Below are 27563 nucleotides of genomic sequence, written 5' to 3' on the forward strand. Positions count from 1 at the left end.
TAAAATTAAAATTAAAATTAAAATTAAAATTGAAATTAAAATTAAAATTAAAATTAAAATTAAAATTAAAATTAAAATTAAAATTAAAATTAAAATTAAAATTAAAATTAAAATTAAAATTAAAATTAAAATTAAAATTAAAATTAAAATTAAAATTAAAATTAAAATTAAAATTAAAATTAAAATTAAAATTAAAATTAAAATTAAAATTAAAATTAAAATTAAAATTAAAATTAAAATTAAAATTAAAATTAAAATTAAAATTAAAATTAAAATTAAAATTAAAATTAAAATTAAAATTAAAATTAAAATTAAAATTAAAATTAAAATTAAAATTAAAATTAAAATTAAAATTAAAATTAAAATTAAAATTAAAATTAAAATTAAAATTAAAATTAAAATTAAAATTAAAATTAAAATTAAAATTAAAATTAAAATTAAAATTAAAATTAAAATTAAAATTAAAATTAAAATTAAAATTAAAATTAAAATTAAAATTAAAATTAAAATTAAAATTAAAATTAAAATTAAAATTAAAATTAAAATTAAAATTAAAATTAAAATTAAAATTAAAATTAAAATTAAAATTAAAATTAAAATTAAAATTAAAATTAAAATTAAAATTAAAATTAAAATTAAAATTAAAATTAAAATTAAAATTAAAATTAAAATTAAAATTAAAATTAAAATTAAAATTAAAATTAAAATTAAAATTAAAATTAAAATTAAAATTAAAATTAAAATTAAAATTAAAATTAAAATTAAAATTAAAATTAAAACTAAAATTAAAACTTCTTTTAAACAGAAATATTTTTAATATCTACTTGCATCGCCCAATCAGCAGTAATTACAAATCTCACAAGGTAATTAAACGCATACCTTTAGGCGTCTAAGCTTATTAGCATGCACAACAATTATTTAAGGATCACAAAATCAGATTTAACACCTGAAAATTAAGTCAATTTAATATTGCGCTTTGACAACTACTAAACCATGCAATAACAATCAAATTCGACAGAATTGGGACAGCAATTAACCGTACAATGCATTGAGAGGCATGCAATTCAACTATGTGATTAAACGCATACATTGACAAATGCGTGTAGAAATTCCAGCTAAACTGGCGGTGTATGTGTGTGTGCGTGAACACATCATTTGCACACCGCAAATGTCAACTGCGCGACCGCCAATATGCAACTGCCTTCTAATGACAATTCCAGCGCCAATTTATCGCCAAACCAAACTTTGACTCAGCGAAATCAAATATGCATGCAAACCAGCATGTATGATTGCTTTTTGTACGAGAGTGTGTGTGAGAGGTAAGTGTGTGACAGTGGCACGCCATTGCGAATGAAATTCGTGAGTTTATTGGTGTGTGTGTGTGCGATATGGCGTGCAATTTTAAATGGCACGGCGTTGTTGTTGGCACATAGCGTGTCACCGTTGATGCCACTTGCCACAGCATTGACCCTGTGCTCTTACGTGTACCCGCATGGATGTATTACAAAGTGCTGCGCGTTTGCCAATTTACACTTCACAGCCAACAAGTTAGCACGCTGTGCTTCAACTGTCAAAGTAACAAGCTGCTGGTGGTGAACTTCACAATTTGCCTAGCCGCTCAGGCACCACACACACACCCTTTATAACTACAATATACAAATATGTGTAAATATGGTATTCCCATGGTGAGTGGTTTCCTAAAATTGCATGCATTTCAACCTTCGCCCATTTTGCATTTTTTATCAACCAACAAACCAGCATTTGCACTATTCTTATATGCACCACATTTGTGTAAGCTTTTCCTATCAATCGTTGGCATTTTTTCCTCTATTTTCAGTCACACACTGTCGCATACAAAATTTTCGATTGGCGTTACTCCAACTATACGCCAGTTTTCAGCAGCTGCTTTTGATGACTTTTTTGGAATTGTCAAACTTTTCCATGCATCCTTTTTGGCGCGCATAGCAATAACTGATAGTTATGTCAACGTAAATGTTTGTTGAAAGCATGGGTGCAGCGGGGGACAAGTGGTAAATGTGGAAAGTAGAAAAAATCACAATAATAAAATAGTTTAAAAAGTTTTGCATTGACAAACGAAATTTGCTAGTAACAAGCAGAATATTTCTATGTAACGTACCAAATCTAATATAAAGTCATTATATTGCTTGTTCGATAAGATAAATATTTGAACAGAGAAATCGAGCTACAAAGTTTAGTTTTCGCGTAAATGTTAAAAAAATTTTGTTGCACAAAATAGCGATTTGTTTTAAAATTACCAAATTTAATACACTCCTCATTAAATCAATGGTTATGAAGAACTCAGCTCTATATATATATATTCTTGTCTTACTCTACGGGTAATAAGAAAATTGATAGTTGTTGAGTTAAGGAAATTGCTCTTCCACACTATTAAACTTAAACGCTTGTATCAATTTCAAAGTTTCGCAGTTAGCAAGCAATACATATTTCAGAATTTATATAAAGGAACTACCTGTTCCACTTGATCAGTGTACGAAAAAGTCCGTCGTTAACGTAAGAGACTAAGTGTTACACTTTTTAAATTGTTCACGTAAGAACTCTAGAATTCCACTTGTTCAATGTTCGACAAATTCGATTGGTTACATCAGAGACTTAGCGTTCCACTTGTTCAATGTATGAAAAAGTCCGTCATTGACCTAAGATATTCAGTGTTACACTTTTTCAGTGGTTCAGATCAGAAATATAGTGTTCCACTTATTCAGTCTTCGTCGTTCACAGCAAAAGCTTTGTGTTCCACTTGTTCAATGTATGAAAAATTCCGTCGTTTACATAAGAGACTTGTTCAACGTATGTAAAACTCCGTCGATTACATAAGAGACTCAGTGTTACACTTTTTCATTGGTTCAGGTCAGAAATATTGTGTTTCACTTGTTCTGTTTACGACAAAGTTCATTGTTTACATCAGAGAATTAGTGTTCCACTTGTTCAATGTACGAAAAAGTCCGTAGTTTATATAAGAGACTTAGTGTTATACTTTTTAGGTTGTTCAAGTAGGAACTCTAGTATTCCACTTGTTAAGTGTACGACAAAGTCCATTTTTTCCATCAGAGACTTAGTGTTCCACTTGTTCAATGTACGAAAAAGTCCCTCGTTTACGTAAGAGACTCAGTGTTACACTTTTTTTGTGGTTCAGGTCAGAAATATAGTGTTTCATTTGTTCAATGTTCAACAAATTCAATAGGTTACATCAGAGACTTAGTGTTCCACTTGTTCAATGTACGAAAATGTCTATTATTTACGTATGAGACTTAGTGTTCCACTTTTTCAATGGTCCAGTTCAGAAGTATAGTGTTTAACTTGTTCAGTGTAGGACAAAGTCCATTGTTTCCATCAGAGACTTAGTGTTCCACATGTCCAAAGTACAAAAAATTCCGTAGTTTACATAAGAGACTGAGTGTTATACTTTTTAAGTTGTTCACATAGGAACTCTGGTATTCCACTTGTTCAATGTTCGACAAATTTAATAGGTTATATCAGAAACTTAGTGTTCCACTTGTTCAATGTACGCAAAAGTCCCTCATTTACATAAGAGACTCAGTGATGCCTTTTTTAAGTTGTTCACGTAGGAACCTGGTATTCCACTTGTTCAGTGTTCGACAAATTCAATTGGTTACATCAGAGACTTAGTGTTCCACTTGTTCAATATATGAAAAAGTCCGTAGTTTACATAAGAGACTCATTGGTGCCTTTTTTCAGTGGTTCAACTAAGAAATATAGTGTTTCACTTGTCCAGTATACGAAAAAGTCCGCATTTTTCGTAAAAGACTCAGTGTTCCACTTTTTCAGTGGTTCAGGTCAGAAATATACTGTTTCACATACTCAGTCTACGAAAAAGTCTGTCGTCCACAGCAAACCCCTTGCGTTCCAATTTTTCAGTGGTTCAGGTCAGAGAAATAGGGTTTCACTTGTTCAGTCTACGAAAAATCCCGTTGATCACAGCAAAAACTTTATGTTTCACTTGTTCAGTGTACGAAAATATGTCATTTACGCCAGAAACAAAGTGTTTCCCGTGTTCAGAGTATCTCTTGACCCTGCAAATGAATTTCTATAGATAAGGAAACGAATAGGAAAAAGTTCAAAGTCATGCAATATACTCTTTATATAACAAGATTTTAGGTAACTTATTTCCACATTGCACACTTGGAGGATTACTGTTCTATATATACATATACCATGCAACAGAACATTTTGCTATATTTCCCATGTGATTTGTAGCAGGCCAAAATAGTCCGTGAATGCTACGTATAAAGAATGTGGAAGTCGGTGAAGTTTTGTGCAATATCAAGCGCGTGCACCGAATCCTTCGAAACTTTTATTTTTGTTTGTTTTTTCCTCCTTGTTTATCGAAAAACTTCGAGAAAATAAAATCAAAGGGTATCAAAAGTGCTACAAAAGAGAAAAACGAGCGCACTGGAAAAGTAGCAGCAACAGTCAGGGCAGCAAATAGCATTTGCGTGATTTGCTTACCAAATTACAATGTAGGCGAAACAACCGTTGCCGGATGCGGAAGCTAGAAACTCAGCCAACTTAGCACACATGCAAGCTATGACGCAGATAGCGCTATGCAAATGTGCAATCGCTATGCTGCCAATAACAACAAATCACCATTTTTTTGTACAGCAATCTTACACAATTTTCATGCTTACCAACAATCTTCAGCGCCTATAAGTATGCTCGGAAGTGTTAGCTGCCACCACAAACGACCACAATTTCCAACAGCCGTCTCGGCCACAAAACAACCACAACAAGATAACGCAACAACGTAGTGCATTGTAGACGTAGCAACGCTAAATGCTTGAATAGAAATGTGAAAGCTGCACTTTACAAGCATTGCACGCTTTTCGGCGCGCTCACAAGCCAAGTCAAATGGTACTGCACAGCCACTTTACACAGAGATACTCAACAAATTGAAGAACATGTACTTTTTGAAATGTTCGCGTGTGAGTGTGGCGGCGAGTGCAAAAGGCAAACATGCAGAGTGCACTTAGAGTGGCCTCTTAGGCGCACTGCTGGCAGCAAAGTGAAATTGCCAACAAGTTTTCCATACATACGTATCTCACAATCATTCATTCATTCATATGCCTGCACTTAAGCACCAGCAAATGCATATTTTATCCGTGAGTGTGCTAAAATGGAAATTGTGAAATTGAGCATATATTACGTGCTCACCTCAAAAGGCTTACTTATCGTATGGCAACAGCCTGTAAGTAGGCAAAAGACGTGTTTTGTAAGCGCAATAAATATAAATTTTATTGTTACACGCGCTTAGCAAATCATTGTGCAAATATATGTGGTTGTATATAAATAATTTATAGCATTGTTTTTGACTGAAGCACATATGGGTGTAACAATTATTCAGTTGCCTACCTTTAGGCGCAATAAAATTAAATGGTTGGTAAACACTTCAAAGTTGATGTAAGTGTGCCGAAGTACTTTCATCGGTAGCTTATCAATCAATTTAAAGCAATTTTGTACAGTAAAAAAATTAGAGTATATCTTTAGGCAGTTTATTATAATTGTTTTGAAGTATGATTGTCTTTTTAATTTTCTTTGAAAGAAAACCCTTTTAATTATATTGTATGTATTTAGAATTTTGGAAAAAATATGTAAAGCTCACTCTTTCATTTACGCTCGTAATTTTTTTGATTATATAAGGTTAGACGCCTAAAACTATGCAAGCAAAATATATTTAGGCGTTCTATTTTTTCTACTCTCAATTTTCTTTATTGTCCCTCAATATTATTCTTCTATTTTCTATCAAATTTTGTATTTTTAGTTGTTACTTGTAAGTTGTTATGTAAGTTATGACGCCTAAATATATGCAAAGAAAATTAGCTTTAAAAACTATAGATTTTTTGACTTTTTATACATTGAACAGGGTATATTCAGTTTGTCACGAAGTTTGTAACACCCAGAAGGAAGCGTTGGAGGCCCTATAAAGTATATATATAAATGATCAGTATGTTGAACTGAGTCGATTTAGCCATGTCCGTCCGCCCGTCTGTCTGTCTGTATATATACGAACTAGTCCTTCAGTTTTTAAGATACTGTTTTGAAATTTTGCAGATGTTATTTTCTCTTCAAGAAGAACTACCGATATCGGACCACTATATCATATAGCTACCAAACAATCAAGGGCTTGTATGGAAAACTTCCGTAATTTGCTACATATCTTCACGAAATTTGGTGTGAGTTATTGTTCATGGAAATAATTTAATCTCCAAAAAAAATTTTAAGATCGGTTCACTATAGCATATAGCTGCCATACAAACTGAACGATCGGTATCAAGGGCTTGTATGGAAAACTTCCGCAATTTGCTACATATCTTCACGAAATTTGGTGTGAGTTATTGTTGTTCATAGAAATAATTTAATCTCCGAAAAAATTGTTCAGATCGGTTCACTATATCATATAGCTGCCATACAAACCGAACGATCGGAATCAATGGCTTGTATAGAAAATTTTCGCATTTGACGTGGTATCTTCACGAAATTTGGTGTGAGTTGTTGTTCATAGAAATAATTTAATCTCCGAAAAAATTGTTCAGATCGGTTCACTATATAACCTTAATGTTTCTAGCAAACAACCCGGCTAAAAAGAATTAGTAAAATGTTTTCTTTTTTTACTTACTTTTTCTTACGTCTTTAGATTTGCTTAAACACATAGTTACTAAAAGAAATGCACCTGTGAAGGGTATATTAGCTTCGGTACAGCCGAAGTAAACGTTTTTTCTTGTTTTCTATTATTTTTAGCGGTATTCACCATCCAATATTACATTAAGTGCATTCTAAACATACCTGAACTTACCAGGTAAACTCAGCAAGCACAGGTGCCTACAAGTATGCTATAAATACTTAGGTGAAACTTCATTTGAAGAAACTATAACACTTTCAATGTTGCCTTTGATCCATGCAGCAGCTGTTACATATGAGTAAATTAAGAAGCTTAAGAACATTTTGAAGTAGCAACTAGTCCAGCAGTAAGAGCTAATTTATAGTGCAAAGTGTAAGTACCTAAAAGTATGCTACGAAGTTGAGCAAGTGAAATTTTGAACATATTTTTGCTCGACAAAAACGATGAAAGAGAAAGACTACTACAACTAAAACTAATATCATATTTTTTATATAATTTTGAACAAGCACTACGTAGCATACTTTTCAACGCGGTTTACACATTTTTACTCTTAACCCTCAGGCATAATAAATACAACACTTTTTTTTGTTTTTGCTTTACAAGATAAACAAAATCAGCAAATCTAACACAAACAAAATATATTTTTCGAACTCAGCAATTTCGCCGATATTTGCACTAACTTTACCAGTTCGACAACCCGTACACGAGCGCAACAAATGGCAAGCCAAACGCTACAATTTGTAAACAATTGCTTACTGCATACACATACACATCCTCATGGTAACGGTATTTATTGCACTATTCGCGTAATTTCAGCGCTTATTATTATGCAACAGCTAACATTGCTACAACGAACTCGTAACTCAAGTAGCATATAGCATGTATCACTAGCAGTCCGAATAGATATACAAGCAAATAAGCACAAGTACGTGCTACAGACTAGTAGCTGATATATCAGCAGTAAATTGTGAGCAATTGTTGCAAGTGCAATTTTTTGCCAATTTCGTTATACACAGCAATTTGTAGCATACATGCAGGCGCATAAATCACAGCGCACTGATTGCTTACATAGAGCGCTGCAATTACTTTCGCGCGGTGTTTTAGCTGGATTTTCCGGAATTCGGCGTTTACTTGAAATATATGCAAGGAAGGAAATCGGTCATTATAGCTAGTTTGGGGTTTGTAATCTATTTGAGGCGGCGAAAGGTATGCTACATATTAAAACAGAAGTTCATTGTAATAATTTTAAGTTAGATTACATAAAGCTAGTCCTAAAATGTTTATATATATATTGTTTTTTTAATATTTTTCGTCACTCTGCTAACAAAATAATGTTTATAGAATGACTTGTTGATTAAATAGATTGAGTCCACCTATAGCTATATATCTATATTACATATTATAAAATTTATATACACTAACACATGCCCATCACTTTCGAATATTTAAGGAGCGTTCATACCGCTGATAAAATCACAAAATCAACATGAAAGAATAACAAATTTTAGTTGGCAGAAAATTGCGATAGTTGATAGTTGACTAGCAGCAACTCGCTGCCAACAACAATCAATGGAGGATGGCGAAAGAGCGCGAATAAAAAGAACAAAAAAAAAAAATAAAATAAAATTCAGCGCAAAATATAAACTGCAAAAATGTAATAAAATAGCGCAGATAAGGTCACACTAAATTTACCTAGGCGCTCTACATAAATTTGCATGTTGCAGGGAAACGGTGGAAATTTTTAAAATTTCATTTACGCGCGAAATTTGCATGTAAAAATCAGCGAAAAGAATTATGTAAAATATTTAATAAAGTAAAATAATTTAAGTAAAAACTAACTGTAACTAACTAGTAGTAAAATTACGGTAAATTTCGTTGTAAGAGAAATCTCACTTATACTAGAATTGGAGATTTGAACTATGGAATCGCGAATTCGCGGAACAGGACTCAACGAGAGCTTCCATTAAGAAAGGCAAACAGTTGAAAATTTCACAGAAGCAATTTCCCGCAATGTACGCTTCACTCCCGACACTCTATATATTATGCCACTTAATGCCAGCGGCTATGTTTTAAGTGATTCCGCACGTGTCTGACGAATAGCCTTAAGAGTGGTGTACCCAGTAGAAGAGTAAAGTTTCATAAGATTTTTTTCTGTTCGGATTCTAAGAATAGTTTCGAAAATATTTTATGTAATATTCTTTGTTCATAAAAAAAACTGTCAGCTCACCTAAATGACTGAACAAAGCTTGTTCTGTTCGAATCTCTAGTCGAAGTATGAACCTCCAGGTGTAGATTGAGTCTAGTAGTAGTTGCTTTGAGGAAAGAAGGGAATCTGAAATGCTGTTTTCTCTAATCTCTGGATCACACGGATCACAAAATACAATTTTAGCATTTTAGTTGTTTGAATTTCTTTTTGGGGAGAAAGGTCGTATATAAGTCTTTGTGAGGACGAGATAAGTAAAAACGTTTTAAAGGTTCTGTTTTTAACGTAGGTAAGTAGTAAAGACTTGGCATAGGATAGATAGAAGTAAACACCGGGGACCTATTATTTGAGGCTATTTCTTTCCGAGTGAAAAATTCGTTAAAGTTATCAGTCTTTCACAGAGCTTGGTCATAAATACGTTTTCCTAAATTCAACTTAAAACTGAAGCCGATTTCGAATTTGCATATTTAACACCCAAGAAATTCCCAAAGCTATCGGAATATGCCATTTCTTTATACTGGGTAACACTGCGACCCACATAAGGAACCCTCCTTAATTTCCACCGTACAAATGCGCGCTGTCGCACTATTCTTTTCCCATACAAATATATACATAAATATTTAGTTTCGCATTTGGTTGCAACAACAATGATTTGTATAAAATGTCTTGTTGTTGTAACAAATAACTGTTTCAGAAATGCCATTGCATATTTTCCGGCGCGCTGACACTATATGAAAATTCCTTTGGAAAACAAATACTCTAACAGCAGAAATACCGTAATGTCTCGCACACACCACTTTTACACAAATGCTGTTGCATGTCACACACTCCAACGTTGCAAAGAACAAAAAAAATGTCACTCATACCAACAAATATCGGTTAGTAAATATTTTACAGTTGCAATGTTACTTGAGGTTGGTATATAAATTCTCCACAACTTCGTCACTACTGAAAGTATGCTACGAAAAGTATGCGCGGTGTTGTTGGTTGGTTTGTAGGAATGGAAATAAGTGCAACTTGTACTACTAGTATTGGTGGCATTTTCCTACGACGACGATGGCGACAACATTGGCGACAGTAAGAGTATAATGGCATTTACTTAGTATCATCGTGGCGTGGCAATAACATGACAGCAATGACAAGCATGGAAATCTTGGTGACACACCAACAAATACTTGAATGCGATGCCAATGGATACAAGTTTCGACAGCAGCAATTGCAAACAAAAATTGCAATATGTGTAAAGACCAGAGAAATATAAATAAAATGAAATAAATGAGCACAAGGGTGTCCATGGAACAATACAGAAAGATTTTGCTGAACGAAAAATATTAAAACATGGAAATTGGTGTTTTTAGATGAAAGAGTAGTACAGAATTCAAGTTTCAAAAATTATTTATTGGAAAATTGTAAACTCCAAGTCTAACTAAGAAGTAATGGTTCAACTAAACTCGAGTTTATAGACCGTTGAAACGTTTTACTACAAACACAACTCACAAAGATGGTTAACTCTCTAATTATTTTGAATAACTTTAAGCCCTTCTTTCAATGCTTTTTCATAATAAACTCGAGTTTATTGCTAATTGAAGTGTTTAGCAATAAGCACTACTATAATGAAATAGTGTTCCACATTTCAAGTGGCTAAAATTATTTTATGGCAAGTGATAAACTCTCATTATAAAAGTAAATTCCACTAAACTAGAGTTTATAGGACTTTGAGGAGTTTAATAATAAACACTACCTAGAAAACTGGAGTTTCGTTCATATATACATTATTTTGGTTATACTTAGGCTCCTCTATCAGAGGTCTTTATGGAGCTACAGCACTGTTTTGTAATAAACTCGAGTTTATGGAGAAATTTCAGTATATAGCATGAACACTACTCTAAAAATTATGTCCAATTCGATTTAAACACCACTTCTATTGGAGTTTATGGTTTAAACTCAAGTTTATTTACAATATTGGTGTTTAGCATTAAACACTACATACAAAGACACAGTTTCATATTCAAATATGTCACTGCTACCAAGCCTAAACATTTCTTTTATTGAGGTTTATGTAGTTAGAACCTTGATATTTCCTTTAAACTCGAGGTTTTTTCATTTTTATGAGTGTTTAGTATTAAACACTACTCAAAAATACCGATACTCTACAAAATCTCCTCCTACTCATCTTAAACACCACTTTTATTAGTACGAATAGAGATATAACCCTGTTCTGACGCTTAACTCGAGTTTATTGACTATTTTGTATTTTTAGCCACAAATTCTACTCATAAAAGTGAAGTTGACTACTATGGTATATGTATATATGACTTTCTTTAAACACCTCTTAACTCGATAACAGACATAACAGACTACAGGGTTTCCAAAACTAGCATACTTAGGTTGGAAAATCAACTATAATTGGAATTTTTGTATATTTAGCATTAAACACTGCTCACAAAAACAGAGTTTAACTTTAACTCGACTTAAACACCTCTTAACTCGAGACCAAATAGCAGGCGGTCCGAAACTAACAAACTTCAACTGCAGAATGAGTTTTTAAATAACGAATTGAGGTCTCCAGTAAGTAAATAAAGATATAATTCAATAAATAGGAACCAATGGTTCCCAAACTATCACATAATTTAATTTTTCAGACATGCGAATATAGATTCCTTGAAAAAAGTATTCACAGCCCTTAGCATTAAAAAGTTGTAACAGTTGACTACAGTTCTTCTTCTAGCTCTGACAAAAAAATGTTAGAATTTAGTACCCGCAACGAAGTGTCTGAAAATATGCAACCAGTAATTTGCATGTATGAAATAAAGTGCACAAGTGGTTACAACAAGCCACCAGGCAGCCATGGAGGTAACTATGTGACGCCCTGAAACAATGCAAGAAGCGCGCTGCCAACTACGTGAAAGCACGAGAGACGACAACGAAAGCAAACAGAAAACGAAATTGTAAAATTGCCTTGAGATCAACATAAAAAAATGGTGGCCGCGTTGTAGGTGCCAGCACGCTCACGTGTGTGCCCTTAAACATTTGCATGTGTTAGAGATGAAGCATTTTTCACGCCAAGCACGAAGCTTTTCGCTCTTATGGTTGCCATTTTATATTTACAGTTTTCTTTTTTCTCTGCGCGCCTCACATTGTAGGTGTCTGCAGGTGCAAAGATGCCTGCCAAATTTGTGTGTTTGTGTGTGTTTAAGCACATGCTTCAGCGACACGTTACAATTGCTTTTACGTTGCTAATAAACATGGCGTTGCCTTAAGTGACATCAGCCATTTGAATATTTGCACAATTGTTTATCTTTTTTCTTTATTTTTTGTTGCAACTTCCACTGCAATTTTCTAGTCGCTGTTGCTTTGAATAACTTTATTGTCATTTTAGAGTTTTTTATTTTACTTTACGGTGTTTTTTCTCTGGTTTTGCTAAACAGCGCTCTAACTGCACCTCAAATACGCCGCATACAAATAGCTGGCTAGTATGTGTATATGCTATTGTGTCTGCTTGTTGTTGTTGCTTAGGCAGATGTTGGTGTTGCTGCGACATAACGGTGTTCGTCGGCAATGGCAATTTCCTGCAGCAAAGATACCAGCACTCAGTCGCATGCAGACACCTACAAGTGCTTATGTAGGTATAAGTGTATAACCCAGCGACACCGCTATGCATAATTCACCAGGTGCCATCGTGTACACTGTGGTAATGGAAATGAATATATAATACCCTGCGAGACAGTGAAATATTTTCAGAGTCTAGCCTCAAATTAAAAATTATTACTGCTATTTTAAATTTTATTTAAGCAAAAAAAAATTAATTTGTAGTCTATAAATTAATTTTTATAAGGGGTGGCAACCCTTTACCAAAAAAATCTAAATTTCTTACAAATATTTAACTTCATTCCACATTTATTGAATTTTTATTTTTTTTTTTAAATTTTTTTTTTTTTTTATTTCACAAGTCTGGCAACCTCATTAGAAATATAAAACTTGTAAAATTATTAAAATTTTATTTGTTGAACACATTGTATGCCTTATTTCAAATTATCGAGTTTCAATTATTTATATTTATTATATTTTATAGTGATGGCAACCCTAATTCAAAATTCAAAATTTAAAAACTGAAATTAGTGTACTCTACTAAAAAAAATTATTTATGAAAAATCTTCTTAAAATGCAATTCCAAATCATATTTATTCTTCTTCTTTTCATAATACGGAAAAGGTTGCGATAATTGTTTAACGCTTCAGTGGAGAGGGAATAGCGTTGAACAATTAACGCGAGAGAGAGAGAGAGTGAATGAGAGTAAAGCAGAGAACTTAAAACACTTGCCATGCTTATGCTATTTGAGCAATTCTTGTTTTTGTAAAACAATGTTTAAATTTTTGGTTGGTGACATATTCACATGTGTACGCATATGTATGACTGTATGCTTGCGCATTATTTTTCTTTCGTTTCTGTTTCATTTCTGCGAATTCTCAACTAGTCTATGTGACTTTTGGTTGAAATACTCTGCGTTAGCCCTGGAAAAGTTAAGACTATACTTCACAGGATCATTTCTGTAGTCAGTTTTCATTTACTTTCTTTGCACATCGAAAGTATTAGCACCCGCGATGAGGAGGTATATCGTTTTATCTAACAGCGTGAGGTTTATGAAATTCATTTCTAATTTTATCTTGTGGCATATACTCCTTGCGGGAGATTTCAATGTAAAATTCTCATTGCCAGAAGCTGAACCATTACTGGCATTCCTCAGAGAGAAATTTTCATTAGAAATGTACAATGGAAGAAATGATCCTACGACAAAAGGAGGTACGACTATTGATGCGATATTCGCGAGAAATATATATAAAATAGATGTAAGACATTTCATATCGTATTTTAGTTATCATAATCAAATCAGAAATGATAATTGATTTGGACTTTGCTTTATAAAATGTGCATAATAAATTTATAAAATGTGAATTTAAGAAAGTGTTGGTCACTCCACCATATTTTCATCCTTTCCCTCCCGCTAGTTTTCTTTCATACAAAATGATATGCATTTCTTGGAATATCACTAAGAAGTATAACTTCTTCCGCGCGTAGGGACCACACGCACCTTTTTTTATTTTCCTTTTCTATCGATTCCTAGAGGGTCTTAAGTACACCTTCCATCTTACTTAAACCCGCACAAATGGAGTTATCTACATGATATCGCGCGTTATTTTGCCCCAACACGAACATGCATTCTTATTAGATATCTAAGTCATGCATTGAAATATATGTATACATATATTTATAAACACCTGAGTGCAACCCGCATCTTGCATTTGCAACGTGCCACATACACTCGATTGGCTTGTCAAGTAATATCAGCTAAGTGATTTCCGTGGTGATGCTTATACTGGCTCAGTTACAGATAAGTGTAGTATATTACATGTCATGTATTATCAGTCAATTGAAGTTTGATTATAAGAGCTTTGGTGCTTGTTGAGTTTCCCAATTTCAATAAAAATAGTATAAGAATGTTCAAGCTCTTCTTATAAATAAACTTCCTTGAATATATCAAACAGTTTGTCTTTATTCAAATTCCGAAACTCATAGTTAATATGCATGCCGCCTTCAACAAACCATGGAAACCACGGCGTATGAGTAACTTATTCTCCATTCGCCTGCAAACTGAGCGCGTTAATTAAAATTTTGTTGCTAATAACACACAAACTGTAACCACACATTGTCAAAGATGACTTCTTACTTCATTAATAATAACCACAAGAAGTTTTAAGGCAAATTTTCATTTCCTCAGCACTAAGAAGCATGAAATAAGTTGTTACTATATATAGGCTGCGAGTAAAAACAAGCTAAATACATTTTGGAAGATTTTGAGTAAGGAAATGTTTTTAAATTATTTATGTATCAAGAGCATAAAATCAAAAACAAATATAAGGATAGCTAGAGTTTTTATAAGTACCAAACTGTCATTAAAAATAATGAATATTTTTTTTTTATTATTTTTTCGTTAAATACAATTTTCAAAAATCAATTTAATTCTTTTGAATTAAAAAAATAAAAATATTTTTCTTATATTTTTTTTTCCAAAACTCCCGCCACATCTCCTTTAATACAAAGTTTTTCTCAAAATTATCATAACCACACTTAATACATTCTTCCCATCAACCGACAACTTCCCACTGTATGTGCTTAATATGAACTTTTCTTTGATGTTCAGCCAACAGGTGAAATTATGCGAATATCCTACAGTGGTTGTACCAAAATAATTTACATGTTGAACATAGGAAACTTTTGAAGCAACACAATTCCGTGTTGTATATTGTAAATACCTGCTAATAATGTAAATTATTTAGCAGAAACTTAACAAAAGTTGTCTAGTTAATGACAGACAAATTAATTGCGGCAAATTAAAGCGAATTCTCAAGACTCATTTCAGCGAAAATTTTAATATAATTTTGTGAAAAGTTTTGGGAGCAAAATTTAATATAGACAGCAGGATATTAAGCCAGAATATTTTATTATTAAAAATATATATATTTTTTGCAAATTTTTTAAACCATTCGAATCATGAACCGCCATAATGCTTGCGCATCTCTACAATTAGACACCTATCAAATATAACCAGTTAAAGCGAATTATGAATTTGGTTGACCCGATAGATGGGGCTATAATCAAAATATATAAATACACATTTTTGATGGACTGGAACAATTATTTTTCATAAGAACGCAATGATATTGAAACTGCAATTTAGCTACCAAATAATTTCAATACCTTTTCACATTGGTTCCGGGATCCGGGAACCGCCAAAGAGGTTGCGTACTTGCAAGAATTGAAAGCTGCATAGGCAGTTAACACAAAGTATTTGGTTGACCCGATAGATGGCGCTGTATTCACAATATATATATATAAATTCACATTAATGTTGGACTAGAAGAATTATTTTTCACAAGAACGCAATGATATTTTGAGGGAATTATTGAGCTACCAAATAATTTCAATATTTTGGTTCTCCAAGAACATAAAATTTAACTTGGAATTCCAACTTTAAAGCACCAAACTATCTTGCCTTTAAAATTTACCCCCTCAATTCAGACTTTTCAATTTTAAATTTTGAATGAAAGTAGAACTAAAAAAAAGAAAATCTCAACCCGCAGAAAATGGTTTATATGTTAGTACAAAAAGCGCTTTTTTACACCAATGCTTAGACATGAATCGAATTCGTAACTCTATTAATCCATCCATCTATGTCATTGCATGCCACTCTTTACACAGCAATCTTTTTATTTACTTTCGTTATTTTTCTTTTTTTTTGTGTCGCGAATTTCGGCAAACGAAATGAAGATGAACGTGATCGAAATACGAAATATTAGTCTAGCAAAATCAGGATATACGCATGAGTGAGTATTTTAAAGGACAGCATTAAAAAATAGCCGATAAACAGTGTATAAGCAAGTTCATGATGTAAACTTTTTTAATCAGTATAGATGGGGAAAAATATACATGTATAAATATTTGTATCACCGAAAAGAATAATCATCTATGAAGTACAACAAATACGATGATAGAGACATGTCTAATAAATAGTCGATGAATAACTGGATTTTTATCTAGATCATATCTACTCTTTTAGATGTCTTGTCAAAACGAATTTCAACAACGTATAATATTCTTAATGGGGGATGGGGTCATATGTAGAAGTTCACGCAAGTGAGGAAAGTTTCTGATTGACATTCACTTGGGAGTGGCCAGGAACGATTCTTTTGCATATGACTCAAGCAGCTCACGACTTCCGGTTTTAGACCAAGTATTCCCTGGGTACCTAACAGACATCCGTTTGGAGGTGAGCTAAAGTGAGAAGGCGAAGCCCGCTTCTGCGGTTGTGCGTAGGGCTTGGGATCCACCACATAAAAAAATCTCCCCAATGAAAACAAACACCGAGCCTCGGATGAGAAACCTCCCTTTTGATGACGACCCCTGCAAACGTACTAAGGATCATGATTTGAGGGCATGCACCTGGAATGTCCGGACTCTTAATTGGGAAGGTGCCTCTGCCCAGCTGATTGATGTCCTCATACAACTAAAGGCTGACATCACCGCCGTCCAAGAAGTGCGATGGACGGGACAAGGACGGAAGAAGGTGGGTCCTTGTGACATCTACTACAGCGGCCATATAAAGGAGCGCAAATTTGGTGTTGCATTTGTGGTGGGAGAGAGACTACGTCGCCGAGTCCTGGCATTCACCCCGGTGGGTGACCGTCTTGCCACAATCCGCATCAAAGCGAGGTTCTTCAACATATCGCTGATTTGCGCCCACGCCCCAACGGAAGAGAAGGACGATGTGACCAAAGATGCTTTCTATGAGCGCCTAGAATACACCTATGAGCGCTGCCCCCGCCACGATGTCAAAATCGTGCTTGGCGATTTTAACGCCAGGTGTCTTTGGCACAACAGTCGGAAAATTCAGCCTCCATGACGAAACATCGCCAAACGGCCTGAGGCTGATCGACTTCGCTGGGGCCCGAAATATGGTTGTCTGTAGTACCAGAGGGAACACTTCTCCGACCTGCTCAATGGCAGTGAAAGTACAACACCAGGAGATGGCGAACCCGATTCCCCAATCGATGACGATGGAACAGATGTTCCATTACCCGACCATGAAGAAATTCGAATAGCAATTACCCGCTTGAAGAACAACAAAGCGGCGGGGGCCGATGGATTACTGGCCGAGCTATTCAAATACGGCGGCGAAGAACTGATAAGGTGCATGCCTGACGATTGGAATCTTAGTGTGCTCTGCCCAATCCATAAGAAGGGAGACCCCATAATCTGCGCAAACTACCGTGGTATAAGTCTCCTCAATATCGCATATAAGGTTTTGTCGACCGTATTATGTGAAAGACTAAAGCCCACCGTCAACGAACTGATTGGACCTTATCAGTGTGGCTTTAGACCTGGAAAATCTACAATGGACCAGATATTCACCATGCGCCAAATCTTGGAAAAGACCCGAGAGAGAAGAATCGATACTCACCAACTTTTTTATCGATTTTAAAGCTGCCTTCGATAGCACGAAAAGGAGCTGCCTTTATCCCTGCAAAACTAATACGGCTATGTAAGCTGACGTTGAGCAACACCAAAAGCTCCGTCAGGATCGGGAAGGACCTCTCCGAGCCGTTCGATACCAAACGAGGCTTCAGACAGGGTGACTCACTATCGAGCGACTTCTTCAATCTATTGCTGGAAAAAATAGTACGAGCTGCAGAGCTAAATAGAGAGGGTACAATCTTCTACAAGAGTGTACAGCTCCTGGCGTACGCCGATGATATTGATATCATCGGAAGCAACACCCGCGCCGTTTGTTCTGCGTTTTCCAGACTAGATAAAGAAGCGAAGCGTATGGGTCTGGTGGTGAATGAGGACAAGACGAAATATCTCCTGTCATCAAACAAACAGTCAGCGCACTCGCGTCTTGGCTCCCACGTCACTGTTGACAGTCATAACTTCGAAGTTGTAGATAATTTCGTTTATCTGGGAACCAGCATCAACAACACGAACAATGTCAGCCTTGAAATCCAGCACAGAATCACTCTTGCCAACAGGTGCTACTTTGGACTGAGTAGGCAATTGAAAAGTAAAGTCCTCTCTCGACGAACCAAAATCAAACTCTATAAGTCGCTCATTATTCCCGTCCTGATGTATGGCGCTGAAGCGTGGACGATGACAACATCCGATGAGACGACTCTTGGGGTTTTCGAGAGAAAAGTTTTGCGCAAGATTTATGGTCCTCTAAACATTGGCAATTTTTTTTTTCGCTGAACTATGTCAATGTCGTCGTATAAATCCTACAGCTCATCGTTCCATCGTCTGCGGTATTCGATATTCACTTGGTGTTTCCAGTTGGCTCCAAAAAGCAAAAAGGAGGAATGAGTGGCGCGCTCTGGTGGATTCGGCTATAATCGCTTAAAGCGGTTCCTACGCCAAATATATATATGTATATATATATAGTTAATTTAGTCAATTATAAATGTTTCATACATATATTAGTGATTATATAACTCTAAAACGACACTCTATACACATATATTATAATAATAATTTTATATTTACCACATGGTTAATGAAGTATTGATTTCATTTCTTGCTATTCATTTTATCACTATTGTATATTCAATGACTTCATTAAATGAGAAAATTAATATGAAGTGTTTGTCAATAACACTTTCATTTTATTTTTATTTTATAGTCCATTTAAGTGAAACTGAAATCAATATGCAAACCGCAATTATAATTCCATAATTGCCACATAATTTATTACTGTAATTGTCATATCAAAATCAATTATAGGATTACATTATAACACAATTGTTACACAAATTGATGCATATTTAGAATATTATAATAGAAAATTCCATATTACTAACTCTGGGTGGGATAAATGGAAATACTACCAAAACCAATATAAAAATCAATTGATGTTTGTAATTTTAGTAATCAGATTAAACGAAGTTTTCTTTTTTGAATTCAGTTATCAAAAAAATCATTTCAGCTTTAAGCTCTCAATAATTGTTTTCACATTAAAATCAAGCTTTAAACCTCATTCCAAACCAACCCATTCAACTCATAGCAATTTATTTGATAACAAAAATATAAAAAAAAACGAAGAGAAATTCATACAAATAAATTGCCAGAATCAAATAGTACCTAAAACCCTTCCATTCAAGCATTTAAGGGCCGATTTCGAAAATAAATAAATTTTAATTGCCTACCCTATTTAATAGGCTTTTGTTTGTTTACAACAGTATGCGCCTAATTAGCATGCAGCACAGCTTGACTTTTGTTGCTAAGTAAAACAACAAAGTTAACAGGTTCAATATATATATTTTTTTTTTTTTTGATAAAATAGCAAAAAAATATTTTATTTCATGACAAATGAATTGGACATTATTTCGAGTTTTTATGTGATCTTTAAATAATTACCAGGGCACTAAAGTGCGCTCGGTTCAATGAAACATTGTTGCATTTCAATTAGTTGGCAATTATTTTGTGCAAATACCAATTTCGGTTAGACAAAGAGATATTTTGTATTTGCGAACCTTTTCGATACATTCTAATGCCTACAAAACAATTTAATTGTCAGCTGTCCATTAAATTGTGATACTTGCGGTTAAAAGTATGCCAAAGAAAAAAGTGTATGAGCTCTCATTGTCACAGATTTTTTACAATTTTGTAGAAATTTCTATTTAAATATTACAGTAATAGCTCATTTTGGTAGACGAAAGGTATGAGTTCTGTCTGCATTTATTTATAAATTGTTGAACTTTCAGTAAATATCAAATGCTGTTTAAAAAGTTTCAGCAAGCATGTGCTATAATTTATTGCTTTGCAAATATAACAGCTAACGCGCCTTTGCATATGCTACGCTTTAACCTTCAGTACTCACATACCCGAGAAAAAAACTTTTAAAGTATCTGCGCCCAGGTTTTTATATTATTTTTTTAACGCTTAGCAAAGACTTGTTTACCAATAATATTGATTATTTCTATAATTCTTCTTTCAGCTTGATTATATGCAAAGTTTGATTGCTTTTGCGTTGAAATATTTTTGTCAAATTTTCTTCGTACTTTTAATGTCTCCAAATGTTTATATACATATAAGCTTATGCTAGATTTTCCTTTTGTGCTGCGAAATGTATAATCAAATAGTCGTTAGTTGCGAAGTTCATTCTTTGACAAAATTTATGTGCTGTCCACAAAATTCATTTCCATTTGTTTTCGCTTTTATTTTTCAACCATTTTCAACTGTGACGAGTTAACAGTTCAACTTTATTTTGATTGTGTTCCGAACAACTTTGCGGCAAACTGTTGCTGTTCGCAAGTACGTAAATGTTTTGGAAAAGTATTTTTTGAAATTTTGTAAATGAGAAAAGTAAGGTAATAAAATGTTCATTATGTTAAACATTTTATCTATTTTTTTTTCATAAAAATGTGCAAATAAGTGTAAACTTCAATGCAAATATTTTGTATTAACAGGAAACATATTTTATGTTTACCCAAAATTATTACATTTATGCAACATAAATGTTACGAGTTGTGCTGTCTCTGCGAAAATAGTATGTTGTATAAATTACTGTTAGAACCAGTGTTATTTAACATTACTGTTAATTAACTTATTAACACGGCTGTGTTAAATAATGTAACTCCTTTTCAGTCTCTGCTAACGATCATATGTTGTTTAACATTCTTATCTTGTATTTTCTTGTCTTGTCTTGTCTTGTCCTGTCCTGTCTTGTCTTGTCCTGTCCTATCCTGTCTTGTCTTGTCTGGTCTTGTCTTGTCTTGTCCTGTTCTGTCTTGTCTTGTCATGTCATGTCTTGTCTTGTCTTGTCTTGTCTTGTCTTGTCTTGTCTTTTCTTTTCTTGTCTTGTCATGTCTTGTCTTGTCTTGCCTTGTCTTGTCTTGTCCTGTCCTGTCCTGTCTTGTCTTGTCATGTCCTGTCATGTCATGTCATGTGTTGTGTTGTGCTGTTTTGTCTTGCCTTGTCTTGTCTTGTCCTGTTCTGTCTTGTCTTGTCATGTCATGTCTTGTCTTGTCTTGTCTTGCCTTGTCTTGTCTTGCCTTGTCTTGTCTTGTCTTGTCCTGTCCTGTCCTGTCTTGTCTTGTCATGTCCTGTCCTGTCATGTCATGTCATGTGTTGTGTTGTGCTGTTTTGTCTTGTCTTGTCTTGTTATGTCTTGTCTTTTCTACATAACATCTTCTGTTATGCTAAGTACCTCTTTTACAGCCTTTTCGCACAGGAGTTTATCGATCAATTAATGGACCTTTGCTCGATTAAAGTGCTAAATTACATCGCTTTACCGTGCAAAAGAAAAATCTTATTTTACTACATTAATTTTTAATCCAATATAAATCGAGTTGAAACTGTAATGCAGCTCTGTGGGTTGTTGTCCATGCTGGAAAATTGGTTGTTGTTATTTATAGATTAACAATCAGTTAAAGAAACTTACCAACTTCTTATGAAAAGCGACTACAAAAAAAATTATAAAAACGGATCGTTAAACGAGTACGAAGTGCAAAAACTGATTTCTCAATTATAAACTTAAAGTACTACATTAATTTGACTGTGCGAAAAGACTATAACAGTCCCTGCTAAGTATTTATGTACAGACAACATTTATGCTAGAACCACTGTTATTTAAAATTATCTCTTGTTAATTCTTTACAGTCTGTTCAATCACTGCAAAACACATTGTGTAGGTATTTTTTTACCGTAAATGATCATTTTTGGTGCTGTTATAAAGAGAGTTATGTCTTTAAAGTAAATAATTTCAAAATTCAATAATTCCAATTTTTTTATATTTTTTAGTGACGTAGAAAAGTAAAGAGGAAGAGTTTTACAAATAAGAACAAAAAATTAATAAAAATAAGTAAGGAAGGGCTAAGTTCGGGTCTAACCGCACATTTTATACTCTCGCAATTTATTTATTTAACTTTATTTATATTATATAATATACAATTTGACCCACATATTCGTCACATATATTGCATAAAGTCCATTGAAAGTTGGAAACCATAATATTAGGTTAGAAGCACCGAGGTCCTCGTGTTCGATTTCGGCAATTTTTAGAATGGGGCTTGAGCACTATTAACATAGTATTTATTCAAAGTTCTGCACCGATATCTTCACTAGTACTTACTTTATATATTGTAAAGTAAACGATTCAGATTGTCTTCAAAGTTCTGATATATAGGAAGTAGGCGTGGTTGTGAAGCGATTTGGCCTATTTTCACAACATATCATTGGGATGTAAGGAAACTATTACAAACCAAGTTTCATTGAAATCGGTCAAGTAGTTCTTGAGATATGGTTTTTGACCAATAAGTGTGCGACGCCCCGCCCATTTTCCATTTTGTAAAAAAATCTGAGTGTAGCTTTCATCTGTCGTTTCTTATGTGAAATTTAGTGTTTCTGACGTTTTTCGTAAGTGAGTTAACCCACTTTTAGTAATTTTCAACCTAACTTTTGTATGGGAGGTGGGCGTGGTTATGATCCGATTTCCTTAATTTTTGTACTGTATTAGGAAGTGGCTAAAAAAAACGACTGTAGAAAGTTTGGTTTATAAAGCTCTATTGGTTTGCGAGATATATACAAAAAACTTAGTAGGGAGCGGTGCCACGCCCACTTCCCCAAAAAAATTACATCCAAATATGCCCCTTCATAGTGCGATCCTATATATAACCCTATATCTAAATCGTTTAGTTTTGGGTGTTACAAACACCCGTTATGTGAACAAAACTATAATACTCTCTTTAGCAACTTTTGTTTTTGAAAGTTAAAAAATCTAAAATTTATATTCCGTCTGACTTTCTTCATAAAAAATTAAATAATGAAATGATTTCTTAAAAGGACACTGTGATCGACAAGATCATCAAGAACAATCTTCTTCATCAAGTTTTTGCTCAAGAAGTTTGCAATCTCGCCTCAAGACTCTTAAATTCAGTCTATAACCAGTGTAGAATCATTTTGCTTTAAAACTGTAATCTTTTTTAGAAGTTAATACAACAACTATATGGCTAATTTCTTCTACAAAAACACAAAAGCAGTCCTTAATATCTTTTATGAGAACCTGCCACTGTAAGTTGGACCACCACTTAAATGCAATTTTTCACTTGTCGTTTGACTGAGACACAAACTCTTTGAGTATTTTAGCGCTCTTAATATAAAAATAAACGAGTGCTCTGTGGCATAAAAGCAACTTATGAAGTGTTTAATTATATGCTTACCAAGTAGACATAAACTGTAGTTGCGGTATACTGACGTAATGGTATTTAGTAATGACGTAAATGTTGGAATTGTGGCATACAAGGTGAAGGAAAATGTGAAATTTGTTTGCAGAAAAAAATTTCAGTTTAAAATTGTACTAGACACACTTCATTATGCTGAGGGTCTAGTGGTCTTTACAGTCAAGCTCATTCATAGAACTCATATAGAAAAAAATATTACTCATACGCCATGTAGCAACATGAGCAACTAACGCCAATTAACGAAATGCACGTGGCACAAACGTGACTAGTAGCTTAATTAAAATAAGGGAAAATTAATAAATCCCACCTTTATGCAATCTTCTTTTGTCCACTCACCGAAGTTAATAAATTTCATTTTAGATTTTTCACAAAAAAAAATTTCAATGCAAACCTGAAAATTCCCATGAAATACAAAAGGAAAAAGTGATTGTATATGCATGCACATGTATTGGCAAATACAGAGGAATGTCAACAACCAAAAGAACTGCTGCAGCATAAAATCTCTGTTAATACTTTAATCCAATTAACGGTAACCATACGAGATTTAGGCGTTGCATTCCCATCAACCGATGGCGTTTTCCAATGAAGCAACTGAAAAAATGTTATGTAAACAACGAAGCGAGCGATTGGATGAATATAAAGGCAGCAATCAGCAATGGTGTATGGCAGTGGCGGTGGCGGTGGCTGTGTGTGACTACTGAGTATTTTGTGGTATTTTGATAAAAAAAAAACAAGTAGAAACAACGTGAAAATATCAAGGTTTTGACAACAGGCGATTTACAACAGAAATGTTTGTTTATGTAAACTAAATAGTAAACTAGTGTGCTTACTTTTACAATTTTTCTTTTTTTTTTTTTGTACAATTCAGCAAACTAAATATTCACTAAAACTCTAGGGGGTTTTCAAAAGTACAATTTTCACTTTTTTATTTTTTTATTATTCACACACATTTAATTTTAACTGCGCCATTCGCCACACATATTAAAACAAATCTAACAATTTTGCGGAAATAATTTTCTGCAATGTGTGCGATCTGCGTTGTGCATTGGGAATTTGTTGCAGCAATAATGTTGGTGGTCGAAACTTTTCAATTAGCAGCATTTGCTCATTGAAATTCTAAATAATGGCACAAAAGTTATGCAAATAATTTATGAAACATGGCTAATTTGGCGCATTTGTGGCTAAAAAGCGTGTACATTTGGCTTGAATATTTAATGGGAATTGTTTTCGGAAATGGAAGCATGAACCATATATTTTTTTTGGGTTTGCCAAAATTTTAATATTCATACTATATACATACTATAGAGAAAAATGTTGTATATTACTTGGATTATTTCCAGAACAAGTACGTACTAAATTGAAAGGGGTCAGCAAAGAAAAAATATTAAAAAGAAATGTTTGAAAAGAATATTAATTTTTCTGAACACTAAGTGTTGCCAGGTGCAATCTGACATTTCCATTGGAAAGTTTGACATTTTTTAGCATAACATCACTCAGAACGTTTTGTCATTTAATCGTGAATTGTTTTATTTACAGGGAATTAAAAAATTCATCTCGGCCAAAAAATGGAATTAACTCATGAACAAGACAAGAGTGCATCGATGAACTATAATCTTTGTATGGCTATGAAGCACCATCCTATAGCACTGTGAAAAACTGGTACAACGAATTCAATCGTGGCCGACGCTCGGTCAAAGACGAATTCCGTGAAGGTCGTCCAAAAACAGCCATTGTGCCAGAAAACATCGATGCCGTACGTGAACTGATAATGCAAGACCGTCATGTAACATACCTTCAGATAGAGGCATGCCTATGCATTTCTCCCACCAGCATACATTCTATATTGCATGAACACCTGGCCGTAAAAAAGGTTTGTTCTCGTTGGATCCCGCACAATTTGACAATCGCTCAAAAAAAAGCTCAAAAAAAGTGCTTCGAAAATTGGTTTGAGCGCATGCAAAAGTGTATAAATCTTGATGGAGAATATTTTGAAAAAACAATAAAACCATGTTCGTTGATAAATATTCCTATTTTCATTATTAGGCCTCGTATATTTGTTATTGAAACAATTAATAGCATTTTCGCACTTGAGTTAATTAATTAATTAACCGTCCTTTGCTCGATTAATAGCCTTTTCACTCTGGACTTAATTGATCAAAGCAAAGACCGGTAAGCTCGATTAAAGAAAATAAAAATCTAATTTTTCTACATTAATTATTAATTGAACACAAATCGAGTTAAAAATGCAATGCATCACTGCGGGTTATTGTCAACGGTGTAACTTTGGGTGTGTTTATTCATAAAATAGCAGTAATGGAACTCTGCTGCTCGCTGCTGGAAATAATGATTGTGGATATCGATAAAATAACTTCTTGTGAACACCAAAAACAAAAATGTCAAACAGCTGAAAGTTAATCGAGTAGGCGGTACTGCGAAAGGCAAAACCTGGTTTCTCAATTATAATATTTATGTATTAAATTAATTTGCCTGTGCGAAAAGATCAAGATAACGAGATACCAAAACCTTTACAAATTTTCAAAAATTTTAAAACGGTGACTTATTGGCTTATGATATGCACCAGAATCGATAAGAACCTCAATTTTAAGATTTTTGAGTAACCTGTTAACATGGTCTTTGGTCAAACTGGTCAACTTTGTTTAGTTACCACAACTAGTTTGCAGTTTAAATCTTCAAAAAAATCCAAAATTATTATTTTTATTGAATTTTCCATCCTGTGATCAGCCGCTTTACCTCACACAATATTTTAAATTTCTGGTACTGCGGAAATGTCTAATAGATAAGTTGAAAAGAACATCATCTCTTACGACTAAAGAGAAGAAAGATGACTTCAGGGTATTACTTTAATATGTAATATAACGAAAAATAAAAGACTTTTTCCTAATTAATGGAATGAATGGATGAAACGACTGTTTTAAGGCATACAAACCCATTGATATATTTATATTAAAATAACACGAAGTAATTATCACTAAAGGACATCACATCAATTACTAATAAACTGAGTCACATTGTGGCCACAACTACTCAAAAATGCATTCAAAATGTAGTATATTATTAACACTCCAAAGGGAGCAAGCAATTGTTGATAATTGAAATTTTGACATGAAGTGCTGAATAATTGATCGAAAGTGTAATGAATTAGTTTGAAAGTGTTCAAGCATTTGACTGCGAGTAGAATGCAAATGATTTGCATGCATTTCAATTTTATGCATTAGATATGGCTTCAATATGTTGTAAAGGAAAATGCAACACTTATAATTGTAAATTATAATTGAAGATGGTTGAAGGAGAAGCATATCAAATTAAATGGCAAATCAAGTGTATAGATTTTCAAGCAGATAGGGATTACTAGATTGATATTGAATGAATGTAAATATATTGAAATGTTGTAAAATTTACAAACATAACTATTTAACCAGAATCACTGGCTTCATAGATTAGTTCAACTAACAAGTGCGCAATTAATTGAAGCTGACAAATTGATTACTAATTGCACGCTTGTTAATTACATTCATACATGCATATATGCAATGCATTAAACTAAGTAATTAGTTTGTGAAATATTCAAATTAATTCTCGGAATGCCGCTTCAAATTAAAAGTGGTGCTTAGCTGTAAATGCTTTAATTGGAAAGGCAAGACACGTAGCAGCACTAATTGGCAACACGTTCAATAATCAAAAATTCGAACCAATAACAAATAAATTAATAATTAAGGATATATACATACAGTTACATATATGTATATCTACAGTTATGCATATTTGCTGCTATTCATACCTAAACTATTAATTTGAAGAGGCCATAGAAGGACACTAGTGGTTAATTCAAAACCACTTGCATGTAATTAAATATATAATACAACCTAATACAATATTTAGT

At 33.5% G+C, this 27563-nt stretch overlaps 1 protein-coding gene and 1 pseudogene across 1 annotated transcript in view; one reads left to right on the forward strand and one right to left on the reverse strand.

The window, feature by feature from the left end:
* The window catches only part of LOC114804412 (uncharacterized), a 109566-nt gene that overhangs the window by 47404 nt on the left and 34599 nt on the right, over positions 1-27563 (reverse strand). The window lies entirely within an intron of this gene.
* On the forward strand, positions 13399-13563 carry LOC114804416 (small nucleolar RNA U3; annotated as a pseudogene).

This window comes from Zeugodacus cucurbitae, chromosome 3 (genome assembly GCF_028554725.1).
Source record: "Zeugodacus cucurbitae isolate PBARC_wt_2022May chromosome 3, idZeuCucr1.2, whole genome shotgun sequence".
In the NCBI taxonomy this organism is placed as follows: domain Eukaryota; kingdom Metazoa; phylum Arthropoda; class Insecta; order Diptera; family Tephritidae; genus Zeugodacus; species Zeugodacus cucurbitae.